Here is a 16,063-nt window from a genome sequence, read left to right as displayed (position 1 = left end):
CTGTGCATACTACGTGTGTGCGTGCACGTGTGTGTGTGTGTGTATGTGTGTGTGTGTGTGTGTGTGTGTGTGTAGGTCAGTTGGTTTTGCCCCAGTCACGGTTGACGGCCTTGGAGGAATGTCCATTACACACACAGTACAGTTGTCTGCAAGCTATAAAGAAAACAAGATAGAGGGAGGAGGAAAAAAGGAGTAGAGGGAGGGAGGAGGAGTTGTCGCGTTGTTTGAAATTTAATTTAAAGCAGGATGGATGATGGAGGAGGAGGAGGTACGTAGGAGAGGAAGAGGGTGTATTGTGCAGGTTACATTCTACTGGAATTCCTCAGTTAACGGTACAAAGTTAAAAACTCTCAGTTCAACACAAAAAAAATCCTCAGTTCCTCAAGTCCTAAAAGTTGGTGGAGACCAAAACAGAGCTAAAACAGATGTTTAAATAGGCAGGTGTTTTCTTAAAGACTCATTTATGGCCCCTCTTGCGTACACAAATTGATAAATCTGTTTCAGATGATGTAACCATCACTGCTCACATGTTTCCAGTGCGTTCTTTATGTCGACATGTTGAGCATTACATCCACTAGAGGGCGCCGGATAGAGTCGAAAGTTTCTGACAAATATGACAGCGCTGAACTTGTGGATTTTTAAAACTTCTTCACCGCGTGCTGTGGTCATGTCTCACTCGACTTATTGACTACACTGTTACAACTTTTTTTCTCCCAGTTTTCATGTTGAAGTAAAAAAGACTGAAAAGTCTTTCTGTGCACACCAAAGGTTTTTTCTCTCAAAATTCTCACCTAAGGATGCAAATAAGTTTTTTTCCCAGGAGGGCAAAGACATGATGCCCTACTTTGCCTCTGATTGACTCCTTGTTTTCTTTGACTGGGTTGGTTAGGTTTAGGTATGAGGAGTGATTGGTTAGGGTAAGAAGATCAGCGTGTGAATTTGACCCTGAATCATCCAAAAACATGTTTCGTGTCAGAAATGGACGGAACCGTGGTTCGGTTTGATGCAGACCGAGACCACCTCTGTCAGTCAGACCTACCAAGGTTCTGGTGGAGGTCTCACATCTGTAATTTTGGTTTAACAGACAACTTGTACAATATTAGCATGTAGCATTTAGCAGGTCATGACTTTGCCCTCCTGTTAGATGTCTGTAGCCACGATTGACTGCAAAACAAAACTTCACATTTTATGTGTCCTTTTATTGTGACCAGTCCAAGGCACAGCTGTCAGGTGGACGGATTATCCAGGCAAAGGTTTAACATATATTTGAACAAATTTGTGAATAACATTTGAGAGAATTAAGCCTTTTATTTGCACAGAAAATGTCTGAGGTCCTTTACTTTAACTCAAAAACAAAAGTCTTGTGTTTATATTTTTGTTGAGTGCATAAAAGTTTGATTCAAGTTACACTTTGTCACATTTGTTGACATCCTCACGCCATTGACAGTTGATCAAATGAAATGCCTTGAATAAATTTACGTTTTTATCTGAGTTTGAACATTTTATATATATAATAGTTCTCATTGTTTTTAGACACTGTAATGTTGAAAATGTTACATATTATACCTTTAAAAACTAGCAGCTTAATGAAGAAAAGAGTCATTTATTTTATCTATACATGTATTTAAATGTGCTCCTTAACATGGAAACAATAGAGATCTATTTTATTAGTCCCTTAGTTGTGACTATTTCAAATTTAAATGCCCTAATAATACATTTTAATCCAACTCTGAATTTGTGCCAAACTCTACAAGAATCCAAGTGGTTTATAATACAGTCTGTTTCACAAGTACACTACTGTAATGTAGTGGCGACCGAGTAAGAAAGGAAAAGGACAGAGAGAAGCCTGAGGCAGAGTGACCAGACGTATTGTCTGCCGTCCTGCTGAGAGAGAGGAGGAGGAAAGAAATGGAGAAACATGATGGAGGAAAGGAGGCCAAAACTGAAGAGAGGAGGAACAGAGGACCATAAGGAGCTGCTGCTCACAAGCACAAACACAAAATGAAGGTTACAGAAAATAGTGTCAGTTGGATCTAAAAGATGCATGAAAAGTGGAAAAAGGGGGCCACATTTTTCAAAATGCTTTCTCTGATTTAACTGGTGATGCATGCAATGATATATATATATTTATAAAAACTTAACATGTATTAATTTTGTTTTCCACCACAACAGAAGGTGCAAACATGCTCATGAAAAATGCATTAAAGGTCAAGAGAATGAATAAAAACTAAAGGAGGCTGAGGAAGACAACGATGAGGGGGGAAAAACAAGGGACGAAATGAAGTAGGATTGATGTGAAAAGAAGAGAGAAAAGATGGAGACAAGAGGATATAAAGATGGAAGGGCGGCAGAGAGAGGTGTGGAAATGGAAAAACAGTCAGAAAGAAGAATGAGTGACACAAGGAAGTGGGATGGATGGAAGCAAAGAGGGTCAAATAGATAAGAGAAGAGAAACTGGGAGGAATAACGCTGGGCGCTGTTGTCTGGGAAAACAAGAACGAATGAAAGAAAAAGATGAATGGAGTGATGTTTGGACACATCCTCTCATTAAATGTTTATTTCTATTATTTGTCTACAATTTAGATTCATACTGGAGAAATCAAGCTGTGAAATATGCAAATAAAGTATATGGAATCATATAGTAAGCAAAAAATGTGAAATCAAGGCAAAATGTTTTTAGATTCTTACAAACCAAAAAGTCTCACACACTGTTCTCTGCACTTGCAAAGGTTTAGTAACACTGTTATTAAATCTTTGACTGCAAGTACAGAAGATGTTTGCAAGAATCTTTTTGCTTTTTGTTGTCGACCCATGGTTTTCCCCTCCGCGCCTGTCAACCTACAAGTTTGCAAAAGTTTTTAGCTGTTTGAGATTTTAGCTACGATGATAAAAAAAATCACACTGCAATTATTGACTGAAACTGTGATTGCAATGTGAGATACATTCAGTGGAAATGATCATTTTTACATTCCATTTTTTAATTTAAAAAAAAGTGTGATGATATGACATTTGTTGGAGTCTGTACCAAACATACTTACTCTGGAGAGCGAGAATTTTACGCTATGTGATTTGAATATTGCATTGAATATCAAATGGCCTGGCGTTACCTGGTTAATTCACAAATGTGAATCTTTATAGCAAATGAAAACATGAGCTCTGCAGATTTGTCTGGTTCGCAGGCTAATATTTAAATGAAAGACTGACTGAAGACATGCATGTAAACACAGCTTCTATTCAAAAAGATGACACCTTATTTAAAATTAGGAAAAAAGAGACCTACACTGCAGTACCTTGGGCTAAATGCTAAAGACAGCATGCTAACGTGCTGATGTTTAGCAGGTATAAAATTAGCACTGCTAAAGCTGCTAATTAGCTGAGACTGATTGGAATATCATTTGATTTGCACACATTTGGTCTTAAACTAAGGTACTGGACAAATTTAAGTTGGTTCAGTTCATCCTCAGGGGAACATGAATGTGTGCATCAAACTTTATGACAATCTCTGCAGTAGTTTTCAAGATATTTCACTCAAAACAACAAATATTAACCTCATGTTGGTGTCACTGAGGTACATCCTCCTGGGACCACGGATGTCAGAACTAAATCTGGTCCTAATAGTCGAGCAGATGTTGACACAGTTCAGTCTGGACCAAAGTGGTGGACAAACTCTGTCCAATAAAACCAGTAACATTAATTTCTTGTATTCTGGGTAAAAAAAAAAACAAACAGACTGCTATTTCTGTTTCATTCTGGCAAAAGTCAAAAGTTCAAGTGGAAATTTTGGCAGTTCAGTCTTTTAAAATTTAAGAATAAACACTTGGTAACAGTAAAAAGAAAAAGTGAGAAAAGAGGGCGGGAATGAAAACGGAAAATGGAGTTGCACATTGATTACTCAGGAACACCTTGAAACCCACACACAAACACACAAAGATGCATATAGATACAGGAAACAGCCCTGCACACACACACACACACACACACACGGGTGGACACTCACACAAATCATGGATCACACACACACACACACTCGGACACAGAGTCAGAACGCCCGCTTCGCCTCAATGCAACCAGAAGACAATCAATAGTGAGGGCAGAGCCACAATACTGTTCTCCATCATGACTATCAAACACACACACACACACACACACTCTCTCTTTCTCTCTCAGATCGATGGCTGTCCGCTGTGTCCACGGTTACCGAGCATCGACCCCGTCGCTAATGGCGACCACGGAACCTTGGGAATTAGTGTGTGATTGATTGACAGACTGCTTCAAAGACACACGCATCATATAGAGCCTGTGTGTGTGTGTGTGTGTGTGTGTGTGTGTGTGTGTGTGTGTGTGTGTGAGTGAGAGAGAGAGAGAGAATAAATATATTCCTGTGTGTGTGTGTGTATGTGTTTCAGTGGTCCCCTGTGGGTTGTCCATACGTTGTTTACCCATCTCTTTTTCCTTCGCGTGCATCCTAATGCTTTCCGAAGGACGAAGGAGGGAAAGGAGAGAAGACGGGAAGAGGAAGTGAGAACAAACGGGATTGTGACAGGAAAGAAGTGAATCGTCGGCGTAACGTGACAGACATCGCCAGAAAAATCAACTCGAAAGAAATCAAGAGGGATTTTAGCACCAGTGTTTACGTGATGCGGACTTTGATCTGCCTGATTCAAAGGCCATATAAGAGTTTGAGGGGAAATGCAAGTCAAGGTTGGTTTTAATAAAGACTTTAATTTTGATTTATCATTCAAAATTCTATATTTTTCAGGCTTTTCAGTAGATATTTTCAGGCCATGCCTTACATCTAGCTTTCTTTTCCTGTATGAGATCCTAAGGCCGACCATACTTTATATTTTGGATGGTGAGAGCAGCCCTTGGAAAACTGCGGCTGTTGCGTCCAACGCACAAAGTTGGGCGTTCTAGGGTCAAACACCTCTGCCCAAAGAGGAAGTCAAAACACTGATGCTACTTATACTGTTACAGGTAGGTATTATTTTCCCTTAAGGTAATGAATATATAACATTTTCTTATTGTTCCCCCTGTAATTTTGATATCTCCTATAAATAAGGACAGGAAATGAGTTTAGAAAAAGGTTAAATCATTTCCACACAATCTGTGGAGCCTTGTTTATAGAGAGGCAAAGTTTGAGGGGAAAAAAAAAAAGACTTTCATCCTCTTGGAAAATAAATGAAAAGTGCCAACAATTTTATGAGTTGACTCTTTATGAAGTTGTCGGACCAAATGTCACTTTAACTTGATCTGTTCCTCTGTTGTGCTTTATTGTTCCTTTTTCCAGTTCTGACAGTACCTTCCTGGAAAGTGCAGAAAAATACCCCAGTCATGGTTCAGTTTGATCTTTCGGTCAGACTGACCCAGGTTCGATTAAATTAAGACTTCTGCCTTCAGGTGACCAACACACATTTTTAGTTTCACTCTCTATTAGTGCATTCTTCATTTTGTTCATGTGGAAACCCAACAAACGTCCGGTTCTCAACACAACATCTGGACTTTGTGTCCAGTACTTTCATTAACGCCCCGCCCATCATAAAAAAAAAAAAAAAACGTGTACCCTGTCCTGCTACTGTAAGGCCTTTTTCAGTAAAAGCATCCACCACATGCCACATGGCAGCAGGCGATACGCTAAATGAGATCTGACAGTGTCCTTCCACAGCGCAGTGCGTCAGGATGGTCTTTAATAGCTTTGAGTCCGGCGGTGGAGGCTGTTGGGTGATCTTCGAGAGTCCTGAACCCCCCTCCTGAGCTCGCGTGAAACCCACCCCATTTGGCCACGGCTGTAAATATTTAATCCGCTGCACCTACATCTCTGACGAAGTGCTCTGAACGCGCTCTCAGAGACGGAGTGACACTTTGAATAAAACAAACAGGAAAACAGAGAAATTGCTCTTTGTGTTCTGAATTTAGAAACACACTGTTCTGGCCTTCTTTTTTTGTTTTGTTTTTTTTTTTTTTTTTCTTTCTTCCTGTGAGCACTCGGAGTGCCAATTTACAAATGCAGTCGATTGCTCTTGTGCTGAGTCAAATAGATTTCAGCCCCGCACTCGGGCACTTAGGTCGCCCATCTTTAGCTTTCACTGGAAGTCCAAGGCGCCCATTTGGAACCATTTCACAGCGGCCATTTTGTGTCATCTCTAGTAGACAGTCACCGGCTTTATAGTCATTATTTTTGCCAGGTCTTCGACTTCAAGACGTTTTTGAGTCTCTAAAGAGCTCAACAGGAAGTCTTTCGATTTTACCTGGAAGAACAGCTGGTTTTGTCGGTTGACGACTTCAGTAAACCAGTAACATTAGTGGTGTTAGTGGATCTACTGTTGAAGTCAATGGGTTACAGTTCAATTAAATTCAATGTTAAGTGGATCCATTTGTTATAAAAGACAATGATTATTGGTTCTTTTGTCTATTAAAGTGGATCATTTTGGTTGGTGATTCCATTAACGGTTTATGTTGATTGTCATGGGTTTTGTTGCCTAATAAAGATTAATAAAGGGTTCTATTGTCACATTAAAGTCAATGGTACAGGCCTCTGTTGTCCCATACAGGGTTCATCAAGTCCATAAAGTCAATGATTGAAGATTCTCCTCCTAGTTAGAGATGCTGGTTATTGGCTCCTTTGTATGTTAATGTCAGTTATTACGGGTTCTGATACCTTGCAGAGTTAATAGACTGGAATTCTATTGCTTAATAAATTCAATAGTCTGAAATTATATCACCCCGTTTAAAGTCAGTGGTTTGAAGTTTTCAGTCCCTCAACGATTTCGCAGGTCTTTCAGGGGAATTGTTGCGACCTAAAATGCCTGATTTCATTGCAGCTTTTCTAAAAACAAAACAAACAAAAAAAAACAATATTGTATACTTCATTATACATCGTTCAAAAATGTAGACAAAATATGCTTTAAATGTAAATTAGGTTTTACAAAGAAGCAAAATCAAAACATCGAGTTGGTTACATCTATGATTGTGAGGGAACTCGCAGGAAACTACAGTCATTAGTCAAATTTGTGGCATTTGAACAAAATTGCAAAGTTGTGCAGAATTTCAAGGATATTGGCTGAATTTGCGTTAATTGTTGCAATTGCAACTTCCTGGTGTGACTGTATATTTATCAACAAGTCACAGGGCAAAATATAAAAAACACTTGGTTATGGGTTATGTGTTGTCTAATAAAGTAAATGATGGGTGTTCTACCCCTTGATAAAATTAAAAAATTATAGACTCTATTTCCTGTTTAAAGTCAGTAGTTTGGGGCTTAAGACAGTTGTTGTATGAGCCAGTTTTTTGTTGTACTTAAATAAGTATAAAGCATCGCAGTTTGAGTTAAAAATTATGTAATCACCGTATGTTCATCATAGCTAAAGATCCACAGGTGTGTGACACGAGGACGCCGTAAAGAAAGCCTTTCAACGCCTCGTTTGCAAGTGAAACTCTAGAAAAGTCTTGTAAGAATCCTGTGGATCCACAAATGCAGGTTTTTGATGCATGTATGAGCTTCACGTTCCCACGCACAGCTCAGTCATTCACTCATTCATCCTGCTGCAACACAAGAGCAGATCTTCAAACAAGCCAACTCAGCACGTTATGTGAAATGCAGAATATTGTCGATATTCAGGAAGCAAGCTGAATCAAGTCCGTCCATAAAGGCACCAATTATGCTGAAGTATATGACTGAAAGCTGTGACGGTAGTTAAGGTCGATGCTGTACTGTAAAATGAATTTGAAAAGTAAAAAAACTTAAAGGAGCAGGAGAAATGAGGAGGTGTTTTTTTCCACCTTGCACTGCAAAGTCCAATAAATCATCATGTAGGTGGACATCAAATTTTTAAGCAAAACAACCACCAACAATCTCCTTTTATTAGCAGCAATTACTTGCAGGCTGATAAAAACAAGCAGTTCAGAGTGTTTTATTGTAATGAAGTGTGCTGCAGGTTATTATAGTTTATAACCTCATTGATTTTGCTCTGGCAGAACTTCACACTTTTAGCAGTTTATGAGCACGAGATCATTTCAATTAAACTGTAATCTTACAGAATTATGTTGTTGTTGTTGTTGTTTATTTGGTCCTGTGCTCAGTGTTGTGGTGTTTCAGCCGTCAGTCAAACCGTCTTTTTCCACGTTAGTTTTTGTTGCTTTTGATTGACGTTCTTGTAGATTTTTTTCAGCAGCTGAAAATAATAGAAACAAGCTTATATTATTTTGTTATTTTTTAGTATATTTTCACTACTTACTGATGGTTTCTACAGCAACAAGCTCGACCAATAGGGGGCGCTAGCAGCCACTCATCATGGTGTGTATGTGTGATTAGTTTTTCGTTTAAAAAAAGTGGGAAAATGTGATGCAGGAGGTGGAAGAAGAGGAGGAGGAGGAGAGATAAAAAAAAAGACTTAATGTCACTTTAGTCCTCTTCAGCCCTCCTCCTTCCCTCCCTCTCGCTTCCCCACTCCTCCCCCTTCATCCCCCCCCCCCCCTCCAGTCCTCCACCCTCCCTCTGCCTCTCTCTGCAGGTGCACATAAGAGTCCTCAGATGAGTGTATTCTTTTCATGACAAGATTGAAAGCACTTCATCTGTAACCTACACAGAGTGCTCGTGTGTGTTTGAAAGTGTGTGTGTGTGCATGAACAAGTGAGGTAAATGCGTTTGAATGCTCATGTGCCAGATGTGTTTATGTTTGTCACTGCAAAATGTCTTTATTCGTGCCAAAAAGTGTGTCCATGTACTATGTGTCTGTACAAAGTGTATTTGTGTTTTGTGAGAAGCGAGTGTGTGTTCGAACAAGTGCTCATGTGTCAGAGGTATGTATGTTTGTCACTGCAAAAACAGGCATTCATGATCTGTATGTGTGTTTGTGCAAAGTGTATTTTGTGTTTTTTAAGAAGTGTGTGTTTGTACGAAGAAGTAAGGTAAAATGTGGGGTAAATGCGTGTGAATGCTTGTGCATCGGATGTGTTTGTCACTGCAAAACGTGAGAATTTGTGCAGGCTTTTGCCAGTGTGTGTGTTTGAACAAGCAAGGTAATGCGTGTGAATGCTCATGCACCTGATGTGTTTAAATTCATGTGTCACTGCAAAATGTATGTATTTGTGTTTTGTAAGAAGTGTGTGTGTGTGTGTGTGTGTGTGTGTGTGTGTGTGTGTGTGTGTGTGTGTGTGTGTTTGAACAAGCAAGGTAAATGTGTGTGAATGCTCATGCCCCAGATGAGTTTGTGTTTGTTACTGCAAAATGTGTTTGCGCCAAAAAATGTGTTATTGTATGGTATGTGTATCTGCACAAAGTGTGTTTGTGTTTTGTAAGGAGAGCGTGTGTGTGTGTGTGTGTGTGTGTTCGAACAAGCAGGCTAAATGCGTGTGAATGCCCATGCACTGGATGTGTTTATGCTTGTTACTGCAAATTGCGTGTATCTTTGCCAAAAATATGTGTTCATGTTCGATGTGCGTATCTATGCAAAGTGTGTATTGTAAGAAGTGCGTGTGTGTGTGTTTGTGTGTTTGTGTGTGTTCGAACAAGCAAGCTAAATGCGTGTGAAAGCTGATGCGTCTGATCTGTTTATGTTTGTCACTGCAAACGTTTTTGCCAAAAATATGTATTCATGTAGTGTGTGTGTGTCCATGCAAAGTGTATTTGTGTTTTGTACGAAGTGTGTGTTTGTGTGTGTGTGTTTATATGTGTGCATTAAGTGTTTGTAGGTTTGTTTATGCGCCTCTGTATCCCAAGTGTTTGTAGCTGTGTGTGTGTGTTTGTAGCTGTGTGTGTGTGTGTGTTTGTGTGTGTTAGAAGACAAGGCGAACCATTGAGCTGTTTTTGAAGTGAATTAACAAGTCAAATGAGTGCCGCAGCACGCTGCATAGGTTACCACACACACACACACACACACACACACACACACACACACACACACACGCACACACACACACACTCCCACGCTTATCATCACAGCTTCTTTGTTAAGGAAGATGAGGCCAATTAAACTGATATCACTCTCTTGTTGTCGTTTATGCCTCCTCCCTCGTTCTCTAATCTTTCTGTTTCATCCACTTTCTGACTTCTTCCTCCTCTCCTCGCTCTGCTGTCGTCCATCTATTTGTCTTTCATTTCACCCTCTTTACTTTCTTTCCATCTTAATTTCTTGTATACTGTACCCTCTCATTTCTGTCTTTACTTCTTCCATCTTTCATCCTCCCATCCCACCGTCTTCTCTTAGCAGCTCCTTCCCTCAAACTCTTTTTCTTTTCTTCCAGTTTTTCACGCTTCTTCTTCTTATCAGTCTGTTCAAAATTCTTCCTCCATCCATCTTTTATCTTTCTTTCTCCTCCTCTTTCCCTCCTCTATTTACCAAGGGCGCCGGATTCATTGATTCATTATAAGTGGGGGGCCAAAATCTATAGAGTATACATCTGATGGGTGTCCTCTTCGATTGGAATCAATTTAAACAGTCTTCCTATTTTATCCAATGCCACAGAGAGGATGGGAAATTATCACTCCGACTTCTCACCAAGAAATATCACTTACTAATAATTTCTTACATGTCTGTAAAAACACATAACTAGACTCACAGGATGAAAGGCGTCACATGTCGACAGTCTTCTCGTCAATTCAGAGTCAGTATAATACATAAATTGTATTTCAGTACAGACTTTTTATTTTAAAACTTGGACTGTTGATTAATACATTTTCTGTCCACCTCTCTTTCTCGACTTCTACCTCATTTTCCCCCCCTACTCCCATCTTTTTCCCGGGGTCATCCCCATTTCTCCGTCCGTCTCACGTCTCACTTGCCTGACGTGGCAAATTGTAAAACAAAGAATTAAACTTAAAATATTTTGATAAGCGACAGAAAATGCTGTTTTTCGATTTTCTTCAAACTTGGCACAAATGTCTGCCTGGACTCAAGATTAGGTGATTTGGGTCATCAAAGGTCAAAGTTCAAGGTCACTGTCACCTGAAGTCCACCCGTCCCATTCTCGTGAACGTGATATCTCAAGAATGCTCAGAGAGAATTTCATTACATCTGACACAAACGTCCACTTTGACTCAGGGATATTTTGGGGGTCAAAGGTCAAACTTTAAGGTAACTGTCTCTATCTGTCCCATTCTCGTGAACGCAACAAGAAAGCCTGGAGGGAATTCCCTCAAGTTTGATAAAAAAGTCAAGGCTGAGCTGATTAGATTTTACGGGGTCAAAGGTCAAGGTCGCTATTATCACACAAAACATATTTTTGGCCATCAAAAATTCCTAAAATAATGGTGATAAAATTTCACACAGATGTTTAATAGGTTAAAAGAAAAAGGTGCTGTGAGACATTTTACAAGATCCTCTGTACTGTGAGAATAGTCTCTAAGTGAAGACAGCCTGTTTTTGACCAGAAATTTTTCACCACGCGATTCTGTTCTCTTTTTCCACCCTTCTCTCTCTTTAATCATTACTTCTGCCTCTTCCTCCTTCACTCTTTCTCCTCCAAACATCGTTCTTCTTCCGTCTTCCATCCAGTTTTCTCTCCTCTTCTTTCACCTCTCTCATCTTCTCACGATTTTCTCCAAACCCTCTCTCCTTCTCCCACTCTGTGTTTTCTAACAGTGTGATAAATGTCCATCTGTGATTGGCCGATGCCCCCCATCGCCGTGGCGCCCGCGAGGTCGTAAACAACAGCCCGTCTCCCCCGGCAACGTGGCGTCTCCATGGACGCAGGGCCGCTAAGACGACCAACTCTGCGTGTGTGCGTGAGTGTGTGACTGAGGCGGAATGCGACATCCGACGACTGCCAAGAGTGTGTGTGTGTGTGTGTGTGTGTGTGTGTGTGTGTGTGTGTGTGTGTTGTATATATGTACTGCGTGTGTGTGTGCGTGTGTGTGTGTGAGCTAATGAGCGATCATAAGTGAGCAAATGTTTTCTCTGGGTTCCACTAATGTTCGACAAACACACACACACTTCTGCACACACACACTCACATACCTGATGTGTGTGTGTGTGTGTGTGTGTGTGTGTGTGTGTGTGTGTGTGTGTGTGTGTGTGTGTGTGTGTGTGTGTGTGTGTGTGTCATTAGTATGCCACAGTGAGCTGTGTCCATATGTCACTAAACACAACCATGTTTTATTTATCCTGGAGAGAGAGGGGGGAGGAGGAGGAGGAGGAGGAGGAGGAGGAGGAGGAGGAGAGAAGGAGGCCAACAGTCACTGTCAAGAGGACGGAGCGAAGGATGGAGGGGTGGATGGAAAGATGGAGAGGAAAAAGAAAAAGATTTGAAGGAAAGAGTGAGGTGAGAAGGAGAAGTGAAGGTTGAGATGGAGCCGGAAGTGATACGGGGAAGAGAAAGACAGAAAGAAAGGAAGGAGTGAAATGAGAGGATGAGGAGGAGAGAGGGAAGGTAGAAGATGGAAGGATGCGAGGAAGAAGAAGAAACAGTAGGAGAAGAGACAGCAAGATGGCAGGTGTGAAGTTAGAAATGAAAGAGAGGGAAGAGAGAAGGGAGGAAGGAGAGGGAGGCAAGGAAGGAGAGGAATGAGGGAGTGTGGAAGGTGTGATTTTAGAAATGAGTGGGAAAGAAAGGAGAAAGGAAGGAGGCAAAAAAGAAGGGCAAGAATGAGAGATCAGAAGGAGGGTTAAAAGAAAGGATGGAGGACTGAAGGAGACAAAAGGAAAAGGGTAGAGGAATGAAAAGGAGACAAAAAAGAGGGGAAGATTAGAGTAAGGAAGTTGAAAAAGAAAGATAAGAAAGGAAGGAGGTAAAGGAAAAGACATGAGGAAAACAATGGAGAGAAGAGGAGAAGGAAATAAAGGGATGAGGAGGAGAGGAAGGAACCATTTATTTATTTAAGCAATTGTAAAGTTTCATAAACATAAGTTTCAACTTTTATGTAACACTTCCTCAACTACGACACTGTTGGTTACCTTCTAGCGTTTTGCACAAATGAAAAGTTTAGTGGTAATAAATATGCAACGTCTTTCAAAATAAAGGCACAAAAACTACTTGGGTAAGTTGAGACAACAAAATTACATAGATAAGTTAAGGAAAGATGTTTTGGATTAACAAAAGTATTATTATCTTCAGTTCATAACAGCCATTCAAACAATATTTATAGACGTTAGAGTTTTGCAAATCATTTGTTATTATTAACAAACACTTAATATTGTTTGTTAAAGCCTCTGTGAACCTAAATCTTCTACTGTCTTCTAACCATGTAATATAGGATTTTATGTACATAATAGTGAGCATATAAAAAAGTTAGATGACAAAATGACAAAATGAATTTGGATTAAATCTGATTTCTAAGTTTTTGCACACTTTTCTGTTTTGGGTTTGAATTGGGTGTTTTATTTTAATTTAGATCTTAATGCATTTGTTTTTCAAGGCAAGTTTTACGTAGCTTTAATGTTAAATTAACTATCAATTTACCATTTATTTATGATGATTAATATAAAATGCTGGCAGTAAAATTTGCAGCGATGACGGTAACGAGCTCATCTCTGCATCAGGCATTATGTGACCGCGGTATTATGGTCATCGTCACAAGGAGAAGGAAGAAGAGAAAGATAGGAAGGATTGGAGGAAAAAGAAAGAAGAAAATGGGGTGAGGAAGGATAGAAAGAAAGGAGACAAGAAAGAAAGAAAGAAAAGGAAAATAAGTACAGAGATAGTGGGATAAAAAAGAAATAAAGGTGGGAAAAGGAGACAGTAAAAGGAATGAAAGTGAAGGAGAGATGGAAGAAAAAAAGAGGGAAACACTGAAGAAGGGATGACAGAGCACAGAAAGAAGGGAGGGAGATGAGTCGAGAAAGAAGGAGGGAAGAAAAGAGGGAGATAGGAAGGGAGGGAGGGAGGGAAGGAGGAGGGAGGGATGGACAGATGGAGGAGTGGGACCCCAGAGACGTGTCATTCATCACACCACCATGCAGTCTGCACTCGTTCAGCCTCTCTTTCTCTCTCTCTGCAGGTCTTTTTCTCTTCTTCTTCGACGTCTTTTTTCTTCTCTTTTCATCCGTTCATTTATTCTCTTGTATCCAGATCCCTCCATCGCTGTCACACGTCTAGATCTCTGTTTTTAATCTTTTTATCCTTCCACTCGTTTGCTGTCAACTCCTGAACAATCTGTCTTTCTTTTCTTCCCACCATCTTTTTGCTCTCCATCTCCCTCCCTCTCTCTCTCTTTGGCACTCGTTTTTAGGTTTCATCATCTCCTCTGGCGACATTCCTCCTCTCTTCTCTCCATTTCCCCCCTCTTTTTTCCCCTTCTCGCAGCTTTCTCTTTCTGCCCATTTTCACTTTTAGGGCCGAAAAAAAAGGAAAAAAAAATCCCTCTTTTTTTCCTTCTTTTTCTTTCACTTATGGATCAAAGAGGAAAGGTGTGAATGGAGGGATGGACAGAAAGAGATAGAGAGGAGAGGATGAGGAGAAATGAAAGAGGGTTGAGGGATAAGCAAAGAATAAAGGATAGAAAAGCGAGGTAAAGACCAGAGAAGAGGATAGAGGAAATACTGGAGGAAAGGAGGAGGGAACGGAGAGAGGAAAGAGGGATGAGTGGAGGAAAGAAGAGCTTCAGAGGAAGAAGAACGGAGGAATGGACGGTGAAAGGAATCAGTGACGAGAAGAGTAACGGAGATAAAGATCAAAGGGAAACATGGATGAAGGTAGAAGGAGAAGGAAGGAAGAAAAAAAAAGCATTTTTCTCCTGGACTTCCATCATAAAAGTTGGTTGAAATAACAGATTTTACACAGATTTCCACGAAATGTTGCACAAACATTCATTGTTTACAGAGAATTCATCTTAATGACTTTGATGCTAAACGTCGATGTCTGATGGGAATTAAGAACTGGTTCCAGTTAAGAACAGGTTCCAAATCGTCTGATCCATCGAAACTGTGTACCCCAAAACTTTTTTTTTTAATTCCTGTCATCAATGCCGGCATGTAGGCCTGAGCAACACTGCTAAAAAGTCTCGCCGGATACACACTGCTCGCGGCGTCCGCTATCAACGTTTTCAAAGTCCCCGGGAAACGAGAACGACCTTCTAGCTGCAACCTAAACGCTGAAAACGGCAAATCGGCACCTGGGTACGAACGTGAACAAGCAAACAGCTGTTGCCTTTTCTTTTGCAGCGATGTAGTCGCTTCCCGACGTGCAAATGTTCCACCAAAACAAATTCCCCCTTTACATTATTTTGCAGCAGCACCGTCGCTGCATCCTGTGCAATTAGATTAGTTTAAAGACAAACAAGGTAGGGTGTTTGTTTTTCCTTCTATGCACGAGTGCCACTACTTTCCAACCAAACAACACATCTGTCACCGACAGCAAAAATCCTAAAAAAATGCACCTTTTTTCATTTTTCTCTCATTTTATTTTTTCCCTGAACTTCCATAATCACGTGCCTCTGCCAGACAAAACGACGCCAAATTATGCACCATTACTCCCATTTTCCAGAGTTGATTAAATATTGATTTAAACATTTTTAATCAGTTCAATTCCCAATGGCGGTCAGTGATAAGTCATTAACATCCCTTGTCTAAATATTTTGTGCTCTTTCAAAGGGTCTATTTGCATTATTATGCTATTGTATCAGTGACATAAAATGGTATTAAAAATGACAATAACATCTTTTATCACAGTTATTTCTGGGACAACACATCAACCAAATTGTAGTTATTTTTACACGTGAGCACGGTGACATCAGCATCGAGCTCAAAGCACCGCTCTGAAGTGTCGCCTCATAGAGTCCTTATGACTGTAAACTTTAAGTCTTGTTAATGAATGGAGGTTTAAAGTTTTGTAAAACTTTCCCAAAGACTAGAACAGCTGTGCAGTGTGATGTAATAGAGAAAAAGGTGTTAAAATAGACAGGAGAGTTGTGTTGTCGTTTTGTTACTTGGAGAAATATAATAAAAGAAAGAAAAAGCGTAAAAAAAAAAACAGGAGAAGAAAAGTTATTCTCATGTAAGTGGTTTCAGGTAGTTTCAGGGTTCGTGCACCTTTTCCAAAGTCAAACTGAAGCACTTTTCAAGCATTTTAAAGGTTCATTTTCAAGCTTTTCCAGCACCTCACAGCTGTGGTAAATGAAATCTGTACAATCTGG

General features: G+C 40.1%; 1 protein-coding gene across 1 annotated transcript in view; it reads right to left on the bottom strand.

Moving 5' to 3' along the window:
- The window catches only part of LOC146305427 (dachshund homolog 2-like), a 123,646-nt gene that overhangs the window by 45,940 nt on the left and 61,643 nt on the right, over positions 1–16,063 (bottom strand). The window lies entirely within an intron of this gene.

The sequence above is a fragment of the Lutjanus erythropterus genome, chromosome 23 (assembly GCF_056507025.1).
Source record: "Lutjanus erythropterus isolate fLutEry1 chromosome 23, fLutEry1.hap2, whole genome shotgun sequence".
NCBI lineage: Eukaryota > Metazoa > Chordata > Actinopteri > Lutjaniformes > Lutjanidae > Lutjanus > Lutjanus erythropterus.
Note: the sequence above shows the minus strand (reverse complement) of the source record. Positions and strands in the feature narration are given on the sequence as shown.